This window comes from Giraffa tippelskirchi, chromosome 9 (genome assembly GCF_054371585.1).
Source record: "Giraffa tippelskirchi isolate mGirTip1 chromosome 9, T2T-mGirTip1v1.2.pri, whole genome shotgun sequence".
Lineage (NCBI taxonomy): Eukaryota > Metazoa > Chordata > Mammalia > Artiodactyla > Giraffidae > Giraffa > Giraffa tippelskirchi.
In genome coordinates, this window is record NC_137283.1 from 113,768,444 (window position 1) to 113,794,083 (window position 25,640).

General features: G+C 37.2%; 1 long non-coding RNA gene across 1 annotated transcript in view; it reads left to right on the plus strand.

Annotated features, from left to right (window-relative positions):
* Window positions 1-13,467: 13,467 nt before the first annotated feature.
* Window positions 13,468-25,640, plus strand: part of LOC145520381 (uncharacterized) — a 169,245-nt gene continuing 157,072 nt past the window's right edge. Inside the window, exons 1-2 of the long non-coding RNA XR_014064441.1 lie at window positions 13,468-14,419; window positions 24,584-24,759. This is a non-coding gene — a long non-coding RNA (uncharacterized LOC145520381). The remainder of the gene's footprint in view (window positions 14,420-24,583; window positions 24,760-25,640) is intronic.

The window sequence follows — 25,640 nt, forward strand, 5'->3', positions numbered from 1 at the left end:
TTCCAGAAATAAGCAATTTATACATTTTAAATCACAGGCCATTTTGAGTAGCATGATGAATCTCACACCATCCCACTCTGTCACTCCCAGGATGTGAATCATCCCTCTTTCCAGTGTAACCACGCTGAATATGCTATCCACCCATTAGTCACTTAGTGGCTGTCTCAGTCATCAGATCACCTTCGAAGTTTCACAGTTAGTGCTTATGTTCAAGTAGCCCTTATTTTACTTAATTATGGCACCGGAGCACATGAGTAGTGATGGCAGGAACTCAGATGTTCTCTCACTGTGCTTCATTCATAAATTAAACTGCATCATAGGTATGCATGCATAAGAAAAAAAACACATGACATGTAGTAGCATCCGGTACAGTCATCCATTTCAAGCATCCACTGGGGGTACTGGAATATATTCCCTGCAGACAAAGCGGGGGTTGCTATATTTTATTTGAGTATAGATTCCTCTTTCCAGCTAAATCTTTGACCTCATAGAGAAATAATTAGATGATAAATAGGTAGGTAAATAATCAGAAGGTATTTGGAAGGGAGCAAATCACAAAAAGAAAAACAAATGATAACAATACAATAAGTATAATACTAAAATTACTTTTGTATACTTCCTGTGTTCAGGTATGCATGTATTTATTGATTTATATCCACTGTAGCTAAGATGCTATATAAAAAGCATGAAATTTGGACTGAGTTCTATTTACTTCCTTCCTTTATCTATCTAACTTTTTTTTTTTTTTTGGCCATGCCATGGGGCATGCAAGATCTTAGCAGTGGGATCTTAGTTCCCTGACCAGACTGACCAGAGATAGAACCCATGCCCCATGCATTGGGAGCTCAGAGTCTTAACATTTGGACCACTAGTGAAGTCCCCCTAACATCTTTAACATAATTAATGTATATTGTAATCAACCTATTCCATGCCAAAGGTAGTCTTTCTTTGAGTATCTAATAGTCTTACGACTTTGCTTCTGAAGGTTCTCTTTTTACTCATGCAATCATTGGGGAATGCTATAATAGATAAAACATGAAGAAAGTTTAAGAATATCCATTAACATAAATCTCTAAAATGAACCAATCCCTAAGTAGTGCTAGTCATATTCTCAACTACCTCTTACTAAATTAATGTGTAACGAAATATCGAAAGTCTCTACATATATTCCACATCAGTTATAAATTTACTTATGTTAGGAAAAAATCTAGATACTTTAAAAGCAGAAAAATGAGAAGGATCATCTTTTACATTTTTACACTGTACATCATACAATGAATTGTAGAAACATGTTTGCTGCTGCTGCTGCTGCTGCTGCTAAGTCGCTTCAGTCGTGTCCGACTCTGTGCGACCCCATAGACGGCAGCCCACCAGGCTCCGCCATCCCTGGGATTCTCCAGGCAAGAATACTGGAGTGGGTTGCCATTTCCTTCTCCAATGCATGAAAGTGAAAAGTGAAAGTGAAGTAGCTCAGTCGTGTCTGACTCTAAGCGACCCCATGGACTGTAGCCTACCAGGCTCCTCCATCCATGGGATTTTCCAGGCAAGAGTACTGGAGTGGGGTGCCATTGCCTTCTCTGAGAAACATGTTTAATTGTAATTAAATGGAGAACCAATAAGAAACAAAACCATGTTTTTAGTAGTGCATTTTTTCCTATAGGGAATTCTTCTAATAGAATTTTAAAGTTTCCTCCCAAGTTGTTTCAAATTAATAGGTCATTAAATCAGGGCCCTGTAAAAGAAAATTCATCTGACTTCACCCCATTGCTTATCACAAGATAGCTAACTTAAGAAAAAAAATAAATAACATGGAGTAAATTCTAGATAAGTGTATAGACTGAAAAAACAGTCTATACTGAAGAAATGCACTGTGTTACCATAATGTGTTAAACATTATTACTTATCATTTGTTGCAGCCACACAAAAGGCATAAAGAAGACGTATCTTTGCCCTGGAGGCCTCCACTCTTAGAAAGTAAGTTTAGCAAGTAAAGTAGCTGAAAAAACGAATCACTCCATATGAAACTTTTATCCCCATTCTCCTTTTATCTTAACCATCTGTTAAAACAGCAATCTGAAATGTAGCCCTGCTTTAAAAGAATAATCAGTTAGCTTGAGACCTTGATGCTGTAAATATTGGAAGTTTGTATTTCGTGAAAAGGGCACCCTTGGGTACCAAGAAGCACTGGTGAGCTCTTCTTCCAGAAGGCAAGATTTTACATTATTAAATTATTTTCTGTAACTTTGAATGACTTGGAAATACACAATTGATCACTGTGGCTGTAATATTTGAGTTTCAGTGGAGTTACTTGCTCCACATATGAAAACTGAATATAACTGCATATATTGCACCTAGAGAGAATAATACTGGAATTTACTATGAGACAGCAGTCAGTAAGAAATGAAAATCAAAGCAAAACAAAAAAACTTTCCAGGAGAAAGTGTCACTCGAAGAAAAGAAACTGGGATATAAATGCCCATAGTGTGTTTGTAGAAAAATTGAACAGTCTGACCTGTGTGTTGAAAGGATAATTTTGAGGAGAAATGGGAAATAAAGTTGGGATACCAAACAGAATAACAGTTTGGGGGATCTAGAACCAGGACAGTGAGAGTATGGGCAACTCCTGCCACTCTTCTCATTCTCAGGAAAAAGGATAAGTAATATATTTAAAGTGGTAATTTTTAGAGCTAGTCTTATTAAAGTAAATGGATATTACTTGAGTGTAACATCTCTTTTGTTTAGTATCATTGGATATTCTTTTAGATGAATTTGAATTGAGTTAGATGAATTGTATTTTAGCACAATTTTAATGATAAAGGAAAATAGTCTATGGCTAAAACAGAGCAGTATAAGTCATGCTCAAATAGAGACATGTATTCAGTCCACTCAAAAACACAGAAGTGTGCAAGTTATATAATTAGAGGTAAACTGAATTAATACATGAAAGTATAATATATATATATAAATAAAATACATTATTGAAATAGATTAGGATATGCACAGCCTGTTCCTATAACGAGTCTGTGTACTACATTAGTAAGACTTTTCTGAGACAGGTAATCCTAATTACAAAGCTCAGTCAATTACTACCCTTATGTATTTATTTTTATAATTACTTAACATGGGAATTGCACTAGATAATATTCGGTAAGGCCCATTATAATGTCAATATATTCACATATATAGATATCTTGCATTATTTCCTTGTTTTGTATCGTAAATTTTGCCTTTCAGCTTGATTTTTTAGGTTCTTAATATTCATGGACTGTAACTTCTGGTTACCTTTCTTTGCCTATAATATAGAGGTACATGACTTTCACATGCCCTCCCCCATGGTTAATTATAGACATCAGCATTATCATCAACTAATTAAAAAGTTCCTATGAGTCTCTCCTAGTTATCTGACACTATATCAGGTTCTGGAGTTCTGAAAAAAGCTGCTGCAAAGCCTATACTCTTGAGGAACATATTATCTACAAGGAGAAATAGACAAAAAACAAACACAAGTACACATTTTTACACAAGTCTGATGTAAAGCTAATTTAGAAATCAAACTGTGATGTATGGTTTATAGGAAATGACACAAAATTTTGTTAAAAATTAAGAGTGGTGGAGTGCAAAGGGAGTCTACATATACAGGACAGCTATGGAAGTTCTCTCTGAGGTGTAAAAACTAAAAGGTGAGGAGGATCAATCATACTTAGAAACAGAGAAAGAACACTGGTGTTATAAAGAAACTGAGGAGCTATAGATTTGAGAGTTGGGGAGAATTGTATATGACGACTTTGGAAAGAGCACGATGAAGACGTCTCAATGTCCTCCAAAGCTTTCATTTCTGCATTTTTTCCAAAGATCTCTTCATTTTCTGCTTTCAAGTTCACCCCTCCTCAAACTTCCCATGAAGGTTAAAAGGATTACCCCACCTTGACCTCTGAGGTAGGCCAAGAACATCTTCAACCAAACATTAAATTGAATTAGCTTGTTCACATTGACTGGGTCAGGAAGTTTACAACTTGATTCAGGCCAGTGACAGAGAAAGCATCACAGAGTATCACAGAAAATGTAAGAGACTCTCTTTTCCTTACATGATGCTTGCTGTTTGTGGCAAATAATATAATTGTATCAGATGAGGAAAGAGTGGGAGCAAACTTATTTTGTAGAACTATACTACCTTGGACAAAATTAATTAATTAATTAATATAGCTTGGTGTATTTAAAAGCCCAATTAATACTGATTAACTTTAAAACTTTTTATATTGACCACTTGAGAATAAGCAGCATAACAGTATAATCATTCTGGTAAACATTCATGTGTGCATGCTAAGTCACTTCAGTCATATCCAACTCTTGTGACCCCATGGACTGCAGCCTGCCAGGCTCCTTTGCCCATGGGATTCTCCAGGCAAGAATACTGGAATGGGTTGCCATGCCCTCCTCCAGGGTCTCTACTCAGCCCAGGGACGATCCTGTGTCTCTTATGTCTCCTGTATTGGCAAGTAGGTTCTTTACCACTAGCGCCACCTGGGAACTCTGGTAAACATTCATATATTTAGTCAATTGCTTAGCCTGCCTTTACTACCGAGTCTGATATTTTTTGGAGGATGGTGCAATTTTCAACCTGAAATCATGTTTGTCATATGCACGATGGAATATTACTTAGCCATAAAAAGGAACAAATTAGGTCACCTGTAGAAATGTGGGTGGAAATAGAATCTGTCATACAGCGTGGAATAAATCAGAAAGAGAAAAACAAATATCATACATTAATCTAGAAAAGTCTAGTTCCAGGGCAGGAATAGAGACACAGACATTGAGAATGTATGTGAAGACACAGTGAGGGAAAGGAAATTGTGATGAACTGTGGGATGAATTGTGAATTTAGGTTTGACATAAATACACTACAATGTGTAATACAGGGTAACCTGCTATAAAGCACAGAGAGCTCAGCTCAGTGCTCCCTAACCTAGACTGGTGGGATGAAGACAGTACAAGGGAGGTCCAAGAAAGGGTGGAGGTATGTATACATATAGCTGATTCACTTCATTGGACAGCAGAAACTGAAAAAAAGTCTTTCGTTATCTCATTTTAGTGTTTTTTTTTTTTCTTTTTTCTGTGAAAAATACCACCAGAATTTAGAAAGAGAGTCCATCAACTCTGTAGATTACTTGGACAGTATGGGCATTTAACAATATTAATTCTTCTGGAATGAAGGTTGCCAGGAGAAATATCAATAACCTCAGATTTGCAGATGATACCACTCTAATGGCAGAAAGAGGAACTAAACAACCTCTTGATGAGGATAAAAGAAGAAAGCAAATAAGATGGTTTAAAACCCAGCATTCAAAAAAGTAAGATCACGGCATCTAGTCCCATCACTTCATGGCAAATGCATGGGAACAAAGTGAAAGCAGTGACAGATTTTATTTTCTCAGGCTCCAAAATCACTGTAGACAGTGACTTCAGCCATGAAATTAAAAGACTCTTGCTCCTTGAAAGAAAAGCTATGACAAACTCAGACAGTGTATTAAAAAGCAGAGACATCACTTTGCCTACAAAGGTCCATCTAGTCAAAGCTATGGTTTTTCAGTAGTCGTGTATGGATGTGAAAGCTGGACCATAAAGGAGATTGAATGCCAAAGAATTGATGCTTTTGAATTGTGATGCTAGAGAAGACTCTTGAGAGTCCCTTGGACTGCAAGCAGATCAAACCAGTCAATCCTAAAGGAAATCAACACTGAATATGCACTGGAAGGACTGAAGCTGAAGCTACAATACTTTGGTCACCTGATGGGAAGAGCTGACTCACTGGAAAAGACGCTGATGCTGGGAAAGACTTAGAGGAGGAGGAGTAGGGGGCAACAGATGATGAGATGGTTAGATGGCATCACCAACTCAATGGACATGAGTTTGAGAAAATTCCGGGAGATAGTGAAAGACCAGGAAGCCTGGCGTGCTGCAGTCCATGGGGTCACAAATAGTTGGACATGATTTAGTGACTGAACAAATTCCTCCTATGGATGCAAAATATCTTTTATTTCTTTTTACTTCAATTATTTTCATCAGTGTCTTACAATTTTCATTGTACAGATCTTTCATTTTGTTAGTTAACTTATTCCTAAGTATCTACTTTATCTTATTTTATTATTGATGCTATTGTATTATAATGGGAATGTTTTCTTAATATCTTTTTCCAACAGCTGTTGTTAGTATGTAAAAATACAACTAATTTTGTATCCTATAACAAATAAATTTGTGTACTAGCTCTAATATCTTTTGGTGGAGAACTTAGGGTTCTCTATAAATAAGATCATGCCATCTGAAACCAGATACAATTAGTCTTCTTCCTTTAAAATATGGGTGTCTTTTATTTATTTTTCATGCCTAATTGCTCTGGCTAGGACTCTTAAGTATTGTGTTGAGTATAAAGTGGTGAGACTGGGTAAACCTGAGTTGTTCCAGAACTTAGAAAGAAAGTTTACAGCTTTTCATCTTTGAGTAAGTTATTACAATGTATACTTGACATATAGAGCCTTTATTATGAGAAGGTATATTTCTTCTACACTTAATTTGTTGAGGGTTTCTGTCATGAAAAGATGCTAAATTGTTTCAAATATAGTTTTTTCTTTTTATACTCAGATGATCACATAATTTTTGTCCTTCATTCTATTAATGTGGTGTTCACAAATACTGATTTGCATATGCTGCACTATCCTTGCACCCTAGGTATTAATCTCATTAGATATTTCTGCATTATCCTTTAAATGTGCTGTTGAATTCAGCTTGCTATATTTTGCTGAGAATTTTCACACATACGTTTACCAGGGATATTATTTTCTTGTAGTGCCTCATAGGGCTTTGATATCAGGGTATTCTGGCCCTGTAAAATAAGTTTTGGGCTGTTGCCTGTGACACAGGCACACCTGACTCCTCCAGGTCACTCTATGAGTGGAACTAGAGCCACAGTCAAGGCCAAACGTGGATGTAGATGAGTCTATAGGGGAATGGGGCTATTTCTGGGTCTGCAGCCAGAACATAGAAAGTCTGCCACCAGGGCATGGTCTATCTTCTCAAAGTATTTCTCTTCAGTTTTGGGCTTAATGAGAGTTTCAAAACCTCCTACTTGGATCCCAGTGCTCATACAAAGGCATTTTTATCCACAGATAGCTGGAGAGACACAAGTGAGATACCTCCTATTATGTCATCTTACTGACCAAACCTCTCCTTTACTAAAATTTTTCAATAAATCCATTTCTAGTAAGGACTATGTTACTATAGCAACATATTGTAATAATGTGTCTATGTGCCAATCTTGGTGGATATCATTTTATATATGATTTTAAAACCTAGTGTACAGCATATACTATAAACACAAAACACAATTTCAGTAAAAAAAAATGCTTAACCCTATTAAAAGCTATTTGTGTGTGCATGCTCAGCTGCTTCAGTTGTGTCCAACTCTGCAACCCAGTGGACTGTATCCCACTGGGCTCCTCTGTCCGTGGGATTCTCCAGGCAAGAATACTGGAGTGGGTTGCCATGCCCTCCTCTAGGGGATCTTCCTGACCTAGGGATCAAACCCACATCTGCTTGTGTCTCCTGCATTGCAGGTGGATTCTTTACCCACGGAGCCACCTGGGAAGACCAAAAGCTACCTACTTAAAGTTTATAGCATATAAGATACTCAGAGTTGAAGAAGCATATGCATTCAAATTACCAACAAGGTTAGTATTTATCATTATTATGATTTAAGACTGAAGCACAGGTTCTGGGGCAATAAGACAAAAAAGGTATACCAGTAAATATATTTTTAAAAATGAATATCAAAAGCCATAAAAGGGAGAAATGAATGAAAAGCAACTCAACTATTACTAATACTAAACAATCTACTGAACACAACTGTAAAAATAATGTATAATAGATAGCATCAGTTCAGTGCAGTTGTTCAGTCAGGTCCAACTCTTTGCAACGCATTGACTGCAGCACTCCAGGCCTCCCTGTCCATCACCAACTCCTAGAGTTTACTAAAACTCATGTCCATTGAGTTGGTGATGCCATCCAACCATCTCAGCCTGTCGTCCTCTTCTCCTCCCACCTTCAATCTTTCCCAGCATTAGGCTCTTTTCAAATGAGTCAGTTCTTTGTATCAGGTGGCCAAAGTAATGGATTTTCAGCTTCAGCATCAGTCCTTCCAATGAATATTCAGAGTTAATTTCCTTTAGGATGGACTGGTTGGATCTCCTTACAGTCTAAGGGACTCTCAAGAGTCTTCTCCAACACCACAGTTCAAAAGCACCAATTCTTCGGTGCTCAGCTTTCCTTATAGTCCAACTCTCACATCCATAAAAGACTACTGGAAAAACCATAGCCTTGACTAGACAGACCTTTGTTGGCAAAGTAATGTTTCCGCTTTTTAATATGCTGTCTAGGTTGCTCATAACTTTTCTTCCAAGGAGCAAGCGTCTTTTAATTTCATGGCTGCAGTCACCATCTGCAGTGATTTTGGAGCCCAGAAAAATAAAGTCTGCCACTGTTTCCACTGTTTCCCCATCTGTTTACCATGAAATGATGGGACAGGATGCCATGATCTTAGTTTTCTGAATGCTGAGCCTTAAGCCAACTTTTTTTTTTTTTAATAAATTTATTTATTTTAGTTGGGGACTAATTACTTTACAGTATTGTAGTAGTTTTTGCCATACATTGACATGAATCAGCCATGGGTTTACATGTGTTCCCCATCCTGAGCCCCCCTCCCACCTCCCTCCCCATCCCATCCCTCTGGGTCATCCCATTGCCCCAGCCCTGAGCATTTGTCTCATGCATCGAACGTGGAATGGTGTTCTGTTTCACATATGATAATATACATGTTTCAATGCTATTCTCCCAGAACATCCCACCCTCACAGTCCAGAAGACTGTTCTATGCATCTGTGTCTCTTATTCTGTCTCGCATATAGGGTTATCGTTACCATCTTTCAAATTCCATATATATGCATTAGTATACTCTATTGGTGTTTTTCTTTCTGGCTTACTTCACTCTGTATAATGGGCTCCAGTTTCATCCATCTCAATAGAACTGATTCAAATGCATTTTTTTTTAATGGCTGAGTAATATTCTATTGTGTATATTTACCACAGCTTCCTTATCCATTCATCTGCTGATGGACATCTAGGTTGCTTCCATGTCCTGGCTATTGTAAACAGTGCTGCGACGAACATTGGGGTACATGCATCTCTTTCAATTCTGGTTTCCTTGGTGTGTATGCCCAGCAGTGGGATTGCTGGATCATATGGCAGTTCTATTCCCAGTTTTTTGAGGAATCTCCACACTGTTCTCCATAGTGGCTATGCTACTTTGCATTCCCACCAACAGTGTAAGAGGGTTCCCTTTTCTCCACACCCTCTCCAGCATTTATTGCTTGTAGACTTTTGGATAGCAGCCATTCTGACTGGTGTGAAATGGTACCTCATTGTGGTTTTGATTTGCATTTCTCTAATAATGAGTGATGTTGAGCATCTTTTCATGTGTTTGTTAGCCATCTGTATGTCTTCTTTGGAGAAATGTCTGTTTAGTTCTTTGGCCCATTTTTTGATTGGGTCATTTATTTTTCTGGAATTCAGCTGCAGGAGTTGCTTGTATGTTTTTGAGATTAATTGTTTGTCTGTTAAGCCAACTTTTTCACTCTCCTCTTTCACTTTCACCAAGAGCCTCTTTAGCTCTTCTTCACTCTCAGCCATAATGATGGTGTCATCTGCATATCTGAGGTTACTGATATTTCTCCCGGCAATCTTGAATCCAACTTGTGCTTCCTCTAGCCCAGCATTTCTCATTTTGTACTCTGCATATAAGTTATGCAGAATAGATAGCATATGATACAACAACTCCAAACAATGCTTTGAAAGGGTATGGCATATCCAAAGATTACCCTACCAATATTAAAGTTTGATTGGACTACATTTTCTGCAATGGGACAACTTGTTGTCCATTTGCCACTTCAGAGACTACTCAATCTTCCAATTAGCTATTCTAGGCCTAGGAGGCTGACCTCTATTGATCTCACGACCCTTGTTCCGTGCACTCTGGGTCCCCTTTGTGTCCGGTTAATGGAAGAGGTTGACAGGAGAATTAAGTGTACTTATATCTTGATTCTTTTCTCTAGGACTTAAATTTTAGCAGGAGCCATCCTTTTTCCAAGGGCTGCAACTTGTGGTAAAGAATCTATTTTGTAGACTTGAATGTTTCCCAGGTACCCATAATACAGTTGTTTTTACCTTCCACCTATGAGTGGTAATGAAGTTCCTTGGTTTTTAGTCCCCAGGGGCCCCACTAATCTTGGTTTGTTTCTTTAATTCTAACCACAAACCGGTGTATTGAATTTCTGTTTATTTTCAATGATCTTACAAAATTATTAATATATGCATGTACTTCACTTATTCTTCAGGGGTTTCTATTTATATTTTTCCTGGATTAAGTCCTTTTATCTCTAATTAAGATTATTAATATAAAAATGTTTTAATTGCTTAATTATTTAAAATCTCACTGTCTTACATTTATCTGTTTTCCTTTTTGAAATAATTATTTTTCACCCTTATTTCCTTTAAATGTCTGTGTAGTTTAATTTATATAGGTTTTATGATAAAATATTTTGGCTTTACTGATGAGTTTTACTCTACGATTTTGCTTCATAACAATATATGTTCATATTTCTTCCATTTTAAAGTTTATTTTGTCATGTTTTCTAACTTATTGAGTTAATGTCTTTGCTAAGTTATTTTCAGCTTTTCATATTTTTCAATAAAAATGTTTAAGTCTGTAAATTTCCACACAAGCTCTGCAATAAAGTTTGATTTATCTCAAAAAATTTAACATGTATTTTGATTTCATTTTTGTATTAAATACACGTTTTGCTTTTGCCTATTTTTTTGCACTAAATATCTGAGCAGGAAAATTTGGTTGTTTGGCTATCCCTCTTTTGTTAATTCCAATATTAGTGAATTGTAATCAGAAATGTGTAGTCACAAGATTTTTCATGTTTGCAGCTTAAAGGTTTATCTTCCCGATCAAATGTATGGTTTTTGTTGGGATTTCTTGTATGTTTGCAAGTTCAAGCTTTGCATTTGTCTTCTACTAATAAGTCTTCTTTATTTTAAGTTTGCTTGAATTTTTTCTAAAGATTTAAAATTATCACCTTTTAAATCTATTTTTGACCTTCCTACATTTTGTTCAAGCAATCAAATATTCATTAACATTTTATTACTCAGTTTATATATTTCATATGAATTTTTTATTCATTGAGTGGAAAGTTTCACATTGCACTTCAAAATCTTTTCATGTTTTAATCATAAGAGTAGCAAAATGGCCTAAATTAAACATTGCAGTTCTTTGAAAACAATACTACTAAATAAGAACTTATGAGAAGATAAAATTGCAACTAAGAAAACATAAGAAAATTGAGAAACTAGTTTGCAATACATGAAACTGTTAAATAAAAAATCAATTCTAGTGCAATCATGGTATGTGCAGTCCTCTATAAATGACCAATGATGTTATTCTGTCATTATTCATTACCTATGAACTCTGAGTCTGTTTCCTAGGAGTTAAGATGAATTTGTTTTTACATGAATACAAGGGCCTATTCAAGTTCTGCAATGCATAGCTCTTATTTTAGAGTTAGACAAAATTTTGTCATCTATGGCCATGCCTTGATTTCCCATGGCGCTACAGACCGGTACTTTTGTTCAAATATATTTTCTGCATGATTCACACTAGTACATGAAAGGATTATAGAATGTCATAATAGAAATGGAGGGATTTTTAAAACTCAATACTTTAGATGACATGAAATGACAATATAAAAGACACAGTTATATAAGAAACACCTCAATATTAAAGAAACAATGTTTCTAACTCAAAGCCATATAGAAATAGAAATTTCTCTCACATATGCATGTATCTATGTGTGTGTATGTATATGTATGAAAGAAATGTATCCAGAGCACTGCTGCTAAGTCGCTTCAATCGTGTCCAACTCTGTGCGACCCCATAGACGGCAGCTTATCAGGCTCCGCCGTCCCTAGGATTCTCCAGACAAGAATACTGGAGTGGGTTGCCATTTCCTTCTCCAGTGCATGAAAAGGAAAAGTGAAAGTGAAGTTGCTCAGTCGTGTCCGACTCTTAGTGACCCCATGGACTGTAGCCTACCAGGCTCCTCCGTCCATGGGATTTTCCAGGCAAGAGTACTGGAGTGGGGTGCCAAAGCACTAGATGTTATCTAATATCATCAGAAGAAACAATTGTGGATAAACTAAAAGAACTAGCAATTTTACTCAGCTTTGTATCTGTTTCAAACTTACAAATCTGAGAAACTGCTGGTCCAAATAAATGAAGAGCATAGATGAGAAGAGTGCCCTCTGTGAGAAAGTACAATGATTCACCTAATTTTCTAGGAGTCTTGAGTAAAGGCATAGGAGTATGGAGCCTTCATAAGAATTTCATTTATCTGTCATTTCACCCAAGTGATGACCTATTTCACTTTCAGGGAGATTTCAAAATGGCCTTTTCTGAAAAGAACTACACGGTGTCTATTTGGAATGATAGTTTTGTCTCTCTTAAAGCCACTTAGCTTGATTTTACAGGAAAAAATATACTTGGTAGATTTTAATGAAAGTGTCATAAAGTGCTCATCTTCTTCTAGTAATAGATTATCACACATTTTCTAATGTAAAAAGGAATCTCGGTAAAGAGTGTAGAAACACTTTATGTCAACTCCACTCTGTAATCTCTTCTGGTCTTAATCATAGACCGAGCTAATAATAAATGTTTAGTTACATAGTGCAGTGAACTATTTTGTGATGCAAAAGTCTGATTTGGAGCTTTCCATTGATCATGTATTAATTTATGCAAAGTCAGGACTAGTACAATAATTTTTGAAGAGCCTAGAAAGCTTTCACTGGAACATCAACTTCTTTACTTCTACCAAAAAAAAAAAAAAACCTGCACTCTGAGAATCTCATTGACTTTTTGTTAGTTAGCTTGGAAATAATTTGCACCACTGAGATCTCAGTTGTTAGGCAATGAACAAGTAAACAGAGTATATTTCTCCAGAATTGTGACATTACCTATGGGACTGTCAAAAAATTAATTTTTACATGAACTCTCCCCACATATAACTGGCATCCAATGAATTCTTCTTGAACAAATAATTAAGTTAAAAATATGTAGCATCGTATGTTTACAAAATGTTTTTGAAGGATGTGAGTAACAGGGGGATTTCTAGAAGGAGGTGTCAGGAGAAAAAAAATAGTGCAGTCAATGTAGCAGGAAATGAAAATATCTGCAAAGCTTAGTTTAATATGATCGTAATAAATCAGTTATCATTTTATGTTGCGTGACATATTGTTTCTTGTTATATAGTTGCTTCTTCATGGCAGAGGAACACCTGTGCCTGGATTCTATTGCCCTGCCCCAAGCCCACTTCAGGGAGAGGAAGTATGGATGCACAGAGGTCTCAGGAACCTCTTCCCGGAAAGGATGGGCCAAGATTAAGGGATGAGTGGGGACGCAAAGCGCCCTATCCTTGCCCTTACCGTGATGATGAGGTGGCCATCCGTCACCCTGGCGTCCTCCAGAAGTCCTCCTGAGGGATAATAGTCCTAGGCCCCAGCAGCAGGAACTTGTGGCCGTCCGCATAAAGCTGCTGCACGCGGATGGCGAACTCGTGGACTGGGGCCCTTAGAGGCAGCCGTACCCTATGGCGGCCAACCGCGGGGTCTCCTGGGAGGAGAAACAGGCATGCGGCGTCAGCCCGGAGGCTGCCAGCAGCTCACGGGCCGGTGCTCTGAGCACTCTCACTGGTGATGGGGGCCCTCTGCTACTTCCGAACGAAGGAGGCTGGACCAGGTGCCGCCCAGTGTGCGCACACTCAGGGATAAAGGTGCAAGGTTCGGCCTCGTGGGAGCCTTTATTGTCCACTTTGGTGGAGGAGCCAGTCGCTTTTTGTGAAGGAACATAATGCTGGTGGGTGTCGACTCCTCCCCTCCACGGTGGACTCGGGCAAAAAATCTGGAAGCCTCGGCCGAGCGGGAGACGGGATCACCAAGCAACTGGTTCCGCAAGCCCCGCGCCGGTTCTCTCAGACAAGGAGCTGCCCTGAGGCCTCTGGAACTTTCCGCAGACAGACTTAGACTGGAGAAATGACGCTGCGGTCCTGGGCTCTTCAGGCCCCCCAGGCGCAAGGCCTCGTCCTGGAGGTGGGAGGGGCAGTGTCGTGGATGGAAACTGATGGTGTTCTCCCAGTCCCTCCAGGCCTGACATTGTAGGCGGGACCGCTGGTCATGGCGCTGTGCTCCGAGACAGGCTGAGCTCTTTGCACCGTCAGTAAAGTGCAGGATTTCCTTCCTACCAGAGGCAGTCAGGTGCCCAGGTGCGTAGTGTATATTAACTGACCTCAGTACTCCACTTCCTCCTCCAGGTACTGGCTCAGCAGCATGTGGGGCTCGGCGCACTCAGCAGGGACAGCGCCACGGTGTTCACGTTCCTCTTGTCACCATTTCCTAGGCTCTCATAGCTCCACTCTCTACACCTTTTAGGAATATTCATTTAAATGGCGACACAGTTCCAGCCTTCTGGGTCTTCTCACCTCCTCATCCGCATCTGCTCACGTGGCCGCAAGTCAAAGCTGATTGAAATTAGCATAACTTGTATTCACCAAATTGATACATTAACCGTGTCTCAATTCAGCATTTTATCCTACTGGTAGAGAGGACTTATAGCTTTTTTTTTTTTTTTTAATTGAAGGATAATTGCTTTACAGAATTTTGTTGCTTTTTGTCAAACCTCAACATGAATCAGCCATAGGTATACATATATCCACTCCTTTTTGAACCTCCCTCCCATCTCTCTCCCCATCCCACCCCTCTAGGTTGATACAGTCCCCCTGTTTGAGTTTTCTGAGCCATACAGGAAATTCCCGTTGGCTATCTATTTTATATATGATAAGGTAAGTTTCCATGTTACTCTTTCCATACATCTCACTCTCTCCTCCCTTCTCCCCATGTCCATAAGTCTATTCTCTATGTCTGTTTCTCCATTGCTGCCCTGTAAATAAATTCTTCAGTACCATTTTTCTAGATTTCCTATATGCACATCAGAATACAATAGTTACCTTTCTCTTTCTGACTTATTTCACTCTGTATAATAGGTTCTAGGTTCATACACCTCATTAAAACTGACTCCAATGTGTTCCTTTTTATGGCTGAGTAATATTCCATTGTGAATATGTACCAAAACTTGTTTATCCATTCATCTGTGATGGACATCTAGGTTGCTTCCATGTTCTAGCTATTGTAGATAGTGCAATGAACAATGGGATCCAGATGTCTTTTTCAATTTTGGTTTCTTCAGGGTATATGCCTAGGAGTGGGGTTGCTGGGTCATATGGTGGTTTTATTCCTAGTTTTTTAAGGAATCTCCATACTGTCTTTCATACTGGCTGTATCAATTTACATTCTCACCAATGGAGCAAGAGCATTCTCTTTTCTGCACACCCTCTCTAGCACTTATTGTTCATAGACTTTTTGATGATGGCTATTTTGACGAGTGCATTTTTTACAAAAGGCAGTTGCATGTTAGAAGATTGCAAAGTTAAGAACTTCACATTTTAGAAGTTCTGTACCATTTTGTCTTTAATTTTATTTTAGGTATGCAGATTTAATCTCTTTATGGCCATAATAAAACTAACATACTGAAGCATACAAAAAAAATTGGTAACAAGTTTAAAGGATATTCTTACATATTTACTATAATAGACTTTAAGTGTTAGCAATATGTAAAAGAGTTTAAAAAGCTGATGAATTAATATGTTGTTTCTAAAACTGAACTACCATATGTCTCAAATTCATTGACAGATATATGATTTTATAAATTTTTATTTTACTGAAAGTATAATATGCATAATATCCTCTTCCACTGAAGTCCCCCAACAACCAAGTCTAGGAAACTGAGAAAGGATGAGATACTATTTAAATAAAATAACTCAGATAATTCAAAATTATGTCAAAATATTATAGTTCCTAAGTTGTTTTTTTCTAACATTAATAGAAATACATTAATCTCATAAAAATTTTAATTATAACATTTCCAAAGATTTTTTCCCCTGCTATATTGTTGACTCAAATTTTTAATGAAAATTATAAAACTTAAACATTCTTCATCTTTAAATAATGCCATTACACAGTATTGAAAATGATGCTTAAAATAAAATTGTGAAAACAAAATTAAAATTATAATAAAAGATGTTAAGCAGTACATACTTATTCAACATAGTTAGTGTTTTAGTAGCTATGTATGAAAGTAGTACATTATCACATATATTTCATTATAGTCATTTCATCCTGCTAATTCCAAGACATTTCTGTAGCTTTATTGACCTCATTCACCAGGAATTTATAATGTAATTTACTGTTTTTGAATATTTCTTTTTTTATGCTCTGATTTTATAAATCAATGAAATTTTTCCATCATGTTATATATACCTATATCTGTATAATATCTTATTTAAATGAAGAAAATAACTATCATTTTAATGTTGAAGAATTACTTCAACTACTTTAAATAATTTCACAGAAATATGTAATTTCAAAACATTTTTCCTAGTCTTCATTTTTGATTTAATAATCTCAATATAATTTAAATAGTAAATGTATGCTTTAATATTATGCATCTATGTGATAAAACATTTTTGGACAGAAAAAATTTTCTACTTTATGAATATGCTAATAGAAAATAAAAATATATCTATACAGATGCTTATAAAGAAAATTCTTAAGGCTGTCTATAAAATATAAATTCAGAGTATTTTCAATCCTAATGTTATATTGGTACCTTCATTAATTTCTCTTAGTGACCAAAAAAAACCATAATTTCAGAGTATTTTTACATACACTGTATCGGAAACTAGAAATCATAAACTATAGGAAATTCTCACAGGCATTTAGTTTTTGCATCTAAACTCTCCAAATGTGTTATTATGGGCTTCCCTCATGGCTCTGACGGTAAAGAGTCTGCCTGCAAAGAGGGACACCTGGGTTCAATTTCTGGATTGGGAAGATCCCTGGAGAAGGAAATGGCAACCCACTTCAGTTTCTTGCCTGGAAAATTCCACAGATGGAGGAGTCTGGTGGGCTACAATCCATGGGGTTGCAAAGTTAAATTCGACTGAGCAACTAATACTGGGCACTGAAATGTGTTAATTATAATAGAAACATTCCCATTTCATCTAAATGTTTCATCTATTTGATTACTAACCATTTTAAATTGGTTATACTTAATTTCTTTATTTTCTTTTTATCTTACCTACTGAAATAGCAAATAAGTACATGCAAGAGTTCAAAGATAATATATAGTTTTGGAAAATTTCCCAAAGAAACCTGTTCTAAGGATCAGATCACTGAATACTCAACATTGCCTGAGCATAATGCAAATGGCTAAATATAATGTAGTTTTTCATATTTGGAATTCTTCAGTACATGTAAAAGGTGTGCATGTGAAGGAGGGAACAAAAAAATGAAAAGGCAAAATTTGATAACTATCCAGACAATTCAGATTTCTATAGTCAGTTATTATTGTTGTTATTCAGTCACCAAGTTGTGTCTGACTCTTTGCAACTCTATGGATGGCAGCACGCCAGGCTTCCCAGTCCTTCACTATCTCCCGGAGTTTGCTCAAATTCATATCCATTGAGTCGGTGATGCTATCTAACCGCCTCATCCTCTGTTGCCCTCTTCACCTTTTACCTTCAGTCTTTCCCAGCATCAGGATCTTTTCCAGTGAGTCGACTGCTTGCATCAGGTGGCCAAAATTGGAGCTTCAGCTTCAACATCAGTCTTCCCAATGAATATGCAGGTTTGGTTTCCTTTAGGATTGATTGATCTCCTTTCAGTACAAGAGACTCTCAAGAGTCTCCTCTAGCACCACGATGGTGTGATCACTCACCTAGAGCCAGACATCCTGGAATGCAAAGTCACGTGAGCCTTAGGAAGCATCACTGTGAACAAAGCTAGTGGAAGTAATGGAATTCCAATTGAGCTATATCAAATCCTGAAAGATGATGCTGTGAAAGTGCTATACTCAATATCCCAGCAAATCTGGAAAACTCAGCAGTGGCCGCAGGACAGGAGAAGTTTAGCTTTCATTCCAACCCAAAGAAACGCAATGCCAAAGAATGTTCAAACTACCACACAGTTGCACTCATCTTACATGCTAGCAAAGTAATGCTCAGAATTCTCCAAGCCAGACTTCAACAGTATGTGAACTGTGAAATTCCAGATGCTCTTTTCCCTATTGGGAACCAGTCTGTTGTTCCATGTCTAGTTCTAACTGTTGCTTCCTAACCTGCACACAGATTTCTCAAGAGGCAGGTCAGGTGGTCTGGTATTCCCATCTCTTTAAGAATTTTCCACAGTTTGTTGTGATCCACACAGTCAGAGGCTTTGGTGTAATCAATAGAGCAGAAGTAGATGTTTTTCTGGAACTCTCTTGCTTTTTCGATGATCCAGCAGATGTTGGCAATTTGATCTCTGGTTCCTCTGCCTTTTCTAAATCCAGCTTGAACATCTGGAAGTTCACAGTTCACATACTGTTTAAGCCTCGCTTGGAGAATTTTGAGCATTACTTTATTAGTGTGTGAGATGAGTGCAACTGTGTGGTAGTTTGAGCATTCTTTGGCATTGCCTTTCTTTGGGATTGGAATGAAAACTGACCTTTCCCAGTGCTGCAGCCACTGCTGAGTTTTCCAGATTTGCTGGCATATTGAGTGTAGCACTTTCACAGAATCATCTTTTAAGATTGCATATAGCTCAACTGGAATTCTATCACTTCTACTTGCTTTGTTCGTATTGAAGCTTCCTAAGGCCCACGGAGTCAAGTGGGGCTTCAGAAGACATGCTATGTCATGTGTGACTCTATTGCGACCCCATGGACTGTAGCACGCCAGGCTCCTCTGTCTGTGGGATTTCCCAGGAAAGAATACTGGAGTGTGTTGACATTTCCTTCTCCAAGGGATCTTCCAGACCCAAGGATCAAACCTGGGTCTCCAGCATTGCAGGCAGATTCTTTACTACCAAGTCACCAGGGAGCCCTGGGCCACATCTAGATCTGTCAAAATCTCTCTCGCATACTTAAGACTGTTTTAAAACTAACTTGCCATCCAGCTGGCATCTGTTAAAATGTTTCTGTACAGAAGCTCTAAGGTTTGGGAAGTCATATTGAAATATGTGTAGGATAGGGTTGATTTTCAGCTGATCTAGGAAAACTCTTTCCTTCTCTTGTGGGTACAGGGGGCCAGCTTTAACCAAAATAAGGGCTGTGATATTTATAAGGTGTAGTTAAAAGTCAAAATTTCCTATATACACCTAGGGCTTGATTTGCTGGTGGTTTTCACCTGGTATATATTGTTAGCTACATTAGCTTAACTGCATAGCCAAATGTGTGTAATCCCTCTCCCTTACTTCTACCTAAGTGCTCATGAGACCCACATTTCATTCCAGTTGATCTTGATAGCTCAGTTGATGTTAATGCCTGGCCAGTGTGCATTATGGACTCTGTGGAGATTGCCACTGAGTATCTTTCAGTCCTCCAGAACTTGTCTGTACACTCTTTCTATTGCTGCCTTTTATTTTCACCTTTTAATTAAAAAGCAGTATGTGTATATGCATTGGGAAGTTTGATGAGTCCTTTGAGATATCCAGGAGAAGGCAATGGCACCCCACTCCAGTACTCTTGCCTGGAAAATCCCATGGACAGAGGAGCCTGGTAGGCTGCAGTCCATGGGGTCGCTAAGAGTCAGACATGACTGAGCAACTTCACTTTCCCTTTTCACTTTCATGCATTGGAGAAGGAAATGGCAACCCACTCCAGTGTTCTTGCCTGGAGAATCCCAGCGACGGGGGAGCCTGGTGGGCTGCCGTCTATGGGGTCGCACAGAGTCGGACACGACTGAAGCGACTTAGCACTTAGCACTTGAGATATCCAAACTTGGGGAATCTGTGTAGTATTTAGTTCAGCTTTTCTTGGTCTAGACTAAGATGAGGTAAGCCAAGAGCCTAGGGCACAAAATGTATGGAGGCACTCACCTCAAGAATTTGAGAGTACCTCCTTTAATTCTGTACCTTATTTCCCATCCTAGTCCACGACTCTCTATCTTTTCAATTTCAAGTGTCTTTCTAATTATCAACTTGTTTTTATTGTCTTTCCTGCCTTTGTGTTATTACCAACAAGGTACTCTTTATGAAGTTTTATTTGTTTCTTCATTTAAATCTATCATATCTATTCATCCTCTCAACACCTCTGCCATTAAAATGATTTTAAACATTATTAAAATAAACAGTGCTGTAATTTTACTGAAAAAAATAAAAACTGATTGGAACCTGCCTCAATGGTTTTGTTAATTCCAGAATCCTTCTAGACAAAGAGCATTGTGTTTGTTGTTTCAGGTCTAGAATTTTGATGCCTCTAATGACAATGTCTTGCAAAGTCAAAGGATTAGGGACACTTGGGCAAACTGCTCGGTATAGAATTCTGTACATTAGAGAGTAAAGCCCTGAACTACAAATAATCCTCTTGAAAGCAAGACCATTAACATCTGGTCCATAGCACTTTTTAAAATATGCACATAATATTTATTTGATTTTTTTGTGTGTATTAAAATAGAAAATATGGTAAACTGTAAGTGTTTGTAAAAATGTCACATATTCAGGGTATTACAGATAATTTCAAGTTTGAAATAACTCTTTGTAACCTGTGTTGATATCCTTCTTGTGTTAGTCTCTGCAAGGATTCATAAACCGAAAAGATTCATTTTAATTGTGATGGCATTTTCCCATGAGCTAGTCCATTAAAATCACATTGAGTGAGATTGCAGGTAAAGTGCTCAGCTGTTGGTTAATTCTCAAGCCAAGATAAAATCATTTAACTCCACATATCCTGCTGTGATTTAAAGTAACTATCTCAAACACTAGTCAGTGAAATTGTGAAACTGTTAAGTGTTTTTCTTGGAGGTTTGGCTTGATATCTAGCACAGTAATATATTTTCAATTTAGAAGAACAGAATTAAAAATATAGGAAAATATTTCCTTTTTCTTTAGTAATAAATCTATTTAATTAGTTCTTAAAATAATTTAATATTTCTCTTTACTTCAACCTTTTTTTTTCCTAGTGGGAAGACAAGGATTTTTAAAATTATATCTTTTTTTCTTAAATAATAATTTCCTATATAGCCTATCAATGACAAAGTAGTTTACATTGATAGTCATTTAAATATAGCATGCTTCTGTAAAGCAATTATCCTCCAATTAATAAATAAATAAAAAAATAAAATGCTTGATACCAATATTCATGAAACATAGAATGAAGGTCAAAGTGTTAGTTGCTCAGTTATGTCCAACTGTTTGCAATCCCATGGACTGTAGCCCACCTGTCTCCTCAGTCATGGAATTCTCCCGGTAAGTAATACCAAAGTGGGTAGCCATTCTCTTCTCCAGGGGATCTTTGCAACCCAGGGATCGAACCCAGGTCAACCGCATTGCAGGTAGGTTCTTTACTGTCTAAGCCATATAATAGTATTATGATATCTAGATTAGATAAATCTTACCCATTAATAGGTTTATATCCCCAGATCACTCACAACACAGATATAAAGTCTAATTGTTAATTAGTTGTATATTAATCAGTTTTATAAACATATTGTTATACATTCAGTATTAATTTTAATGATAATGTTTAAATGCACTGTTACATAAAACACAGAGTCAGTATGGAACAATGGCAAGGATTTTGGAAGCATTAGTTTATTTTCAAACTTTAATGTATATTTTCTTGGTAAACTTTGTCAAAAGTTTTCCTTTTTGAAAATTTCTTCATCTAAAATGGGAATACTCCTACCATATAGAAATATTTTAAAATTGGTGGTAGTTTAGTCACTAAACCATGCCTAACTCTTGGGACCTCATGGTCTATAGCCCACCAGGCTTCTCTGTCCATGGGATTTCTCAGGCAAGAATGGAGTGGGTTGCCATTTCTTTCTCCAGGAGATCTTCCCAACCCAGGGATAGAACATGCATCTTCAGCATCACAGGTAGTCCCCTGCACTAAAGGCAGTCTCCTGAATTGCAGGCAGATTCGTTACCTTTGAGCCACTAGGGATTCCCATTTTAAGATTGGGCCTGCTATTTTGCACGCCATAAGATATTACATCAATATAAGTGAAACTCATGCAATAAATTACAGAATTAAACAAAAAGAAAAAAAATCACCCTAATATAATACGATAAAGTTTATTGAATCTAGTTATACATGGTTGATGAGCTACATCAGTGTTTCACTCTTTATACAGAAAGTAATTAAAATGTATATATATATTTTCCACCATGATTTTAGAGTTCTAGAGAAAGTGTTGCTAGCATTCCTTGAAAAAAAAAAAAGAATAGAACATACAGAAAAGAATAGAACAGATGTATAGATGTATATATATAGATGCTAATCAGCTATTTAAAAGGAAATCCTACCATTTGAACCAACATAGATGAATCTTGAGGACATTATGCTGAGTGGAACAAGTCTGAGAAAGACAAGTACTGCATGATCTCACTTACTATGTAGAATCTGAAGAAAAAAAAATGGTAAAAGCAGAGATCAAGATGATAGTTGGCAAAGGTTTAAGTGTGAGTAAGATAATGGGGAAAGTGGTCAAAAGGTACAATGTCCAAATATAAGAAAAATGACTTCTAGGGATGTAATGTTGTTGTTGTATAGTCCCTCAGTCACGTCCTATTCTTTATGACCCCATGGATTGCAGCATGCCAGGCTTCCCTGTCCTTCACCATCTCTTGGAGCTTGCTCAAACTCATTTCTTTTGAGTCAGTGATGCCAAAAACCATCTTGTCCACTGTCATCCCCTTTTCCTCCTGCCTTCAATCTCTCCTAGCATCAAAGTCTTTTCTAATGAGTCAACTGTTCACATCAGGTGGCCAAATTATTGGAGCTTCAGCTTCAACATCTGTCCTTCCAGTGAAGATTCAGGACTGATTTCCTTTAAGATTAACTGGTTGGATCTCCTTGCAGTCCAAGGGATTCTCAAGAGTCTTCTCCAACACTACAGTTCAAAAGCATCAATTCTTTGGCGTTCAGCCTTCTTTATGGTCCAGTTCTCACATCCATACATGACTACTGGAAAAACTGTAACTTTGACTAGTCAGGAAACTAATGTCTCTGCTTTTTAATATGTTGTCTAGGTTTGTCATACCTTTTCTTCCAAGAAGCAAGGGCTTTTAATATCAGGGCTGCAGTCATCATCTGCAGTGATTTTGGAGTACAAGAAAATAAAGTCTGCCACTGTTTCCATTGTTTCCCCATCTATTTGCCATGAAGTGATGGGACCGGATGCCATGATCTTAGTTTTATGAATGTTGAGTTTTAAACCATATCTTTCAGTCTCCTCTTCACCTTCATCAAGAGATTCTTTAGTTCCTCTTCTTTCTCCCATAAGGGTAGTTGTCATCTGCATATCTGAGGTTATTGATATTTCTCCTGGCAATCTTGATTCCAGCTTGTGCTTCATCCAGCCCGGCATTTCACATGATGTACTCTGCATATAAGTTATATAAGCAGGGTGACAATATACAGCCTTGACATGCTCCTTTCCCAATTGGAACCAGTACATTGTTCCATGTTTGGTTCTAACTGTAATGTACACCCTGATGACAATAGATAATAATGTGCTGTGTGCTTAATCACTCAGTCATGTCTGACTCTTTGAGACTCCATGGACTGTAGCCCACCAGGCTCCTCTATTAAGGGGATTCTCCAGGCAAGAATACTGGAATGGGTTGCCATGCCTTCATCCAGGGGATTTTCCCCACCCAGGGATCGAACCCAGGTGTCCCACATTGCAGGCAGATTGTTTACCATCTGAGCCACCAGGGAAGCCCGATGGTATCATAATATTATAGTATTACAGATAACAATACTGTACTGTATATTTGTAAATTGCTAAGAGACTAGATCTTAAAAGTCCTCATCACAGAAAAAATCAGTTGTAAATATGTGAAGTGTGTATGTTAATCAAACTCATTGTGGTGATCATTTCACAACATATGCCTATATCAAGTCATCTTGTTATATACATTAAACTCATACAATGTTGTAAGTTGATTACATCTCAGTAAAACTGGATAAAGAAAATTCCAAATACAAATAAATTTTTAAGTAACCTTGTTAAGTGGAGAAAAGAATGCTGTTGATGGATTTAAAGATTCAGTATTGTTAATTTACTAGTCTTCCCCATTTGAAGTATAGAGCTGATGGAATTCCAATGAAATTCCCACCATATTTTTGCATATGTTCACACACTGATTCTAATATTTATGTGGAAAGTCAAAGGATTTTAAGTAGCCACAACAACTTTTTTAAAAAGAAAAATAAAATGGAAAGACTCAGAGTATCCACTTTCAAATATTGTTATGAAGCTATGTAATCAATACTATATGCCGGAAGAACTAAGGGATTTTTTTTTTTTCCTTTTTTCTTTACACAGTGAGAAACTGGCAGGGATCCTGAAGGTAATCTACATAAAACTTTGGTGGCCTCCCTAACACTAGGATCCTAAAGTGCATAACTTTCATGATACTCCACACTTAACTGCCAGCAGTTGTTCAGTTGCAGTTTATGTCTACCTACTTGTACCGGTGCCAGCAGTGGCTTCTGCACCAAGTAAGTTGTGATTTTCTGTGAATCTCCAAATCTGAGCCTCTGTTCAGGTTTTCAGGCCACACCTTACTCTTTGACCTCAATTCTCTGCGTTGTTTTTCAGCTTATTAGCATTTTTTTTAATTGAAAGAATGACACTACATGCCAGAGCAGAAATATAAACATTTATTTTTAGAAACGAGAGTCAAGGAGACTTAAAATTTTCAAATGTTATTCTATACAAAATATTTTTCAGTGTATCTCACAAAAGTCTAATAATGGAATGAACACTTCTAATTGATTTTGTAACACTTCTAATTGATTTTGTATTGTATGCATTAACCACATTTATACCTAAGAAAGCTGTACAATGTGGAAAGTGCTGCTTTAGTTTGTTGAGTATCTGGAAAATGGAATCTGTCTAATTTGATGATTCATTTTAAATTTGTTTGAAGAATCTATTCTGTGAAAATTCAAAGGGATTATTGGCATTGCAATAGATTTTTTATATGTATATATACATAATCCCCAACCTTAGAATCACCTCCAAGTACTTTATGTTTTATCTCTATCCGGACATCTTCTATTTACCCTTAAGGGATTTTATTTTAGTTTTTAATGTTCAAAGATGGTGTTAAAATCAAATTCCTAGACAGGAATGAAGTAGAATGTTCAATTCTTGATTGGTAACATATCTACATCATAACCATATCAGGAAAAGAGAAAACAGTTCTGAAATTTTCATAGATACTGAGGGGACTGGCAGTTTTCCGCTAAAGCAGGGACACTCATGCTGGCCTGGATATCAGAACTACCAACAGCCATAGCAAGACTGATTGCAGTTTTTGAGCCATAGAATGTACTTGAAAAGTCGACCATTTTGAGCTTTAGAAAAAAAAAAGCCA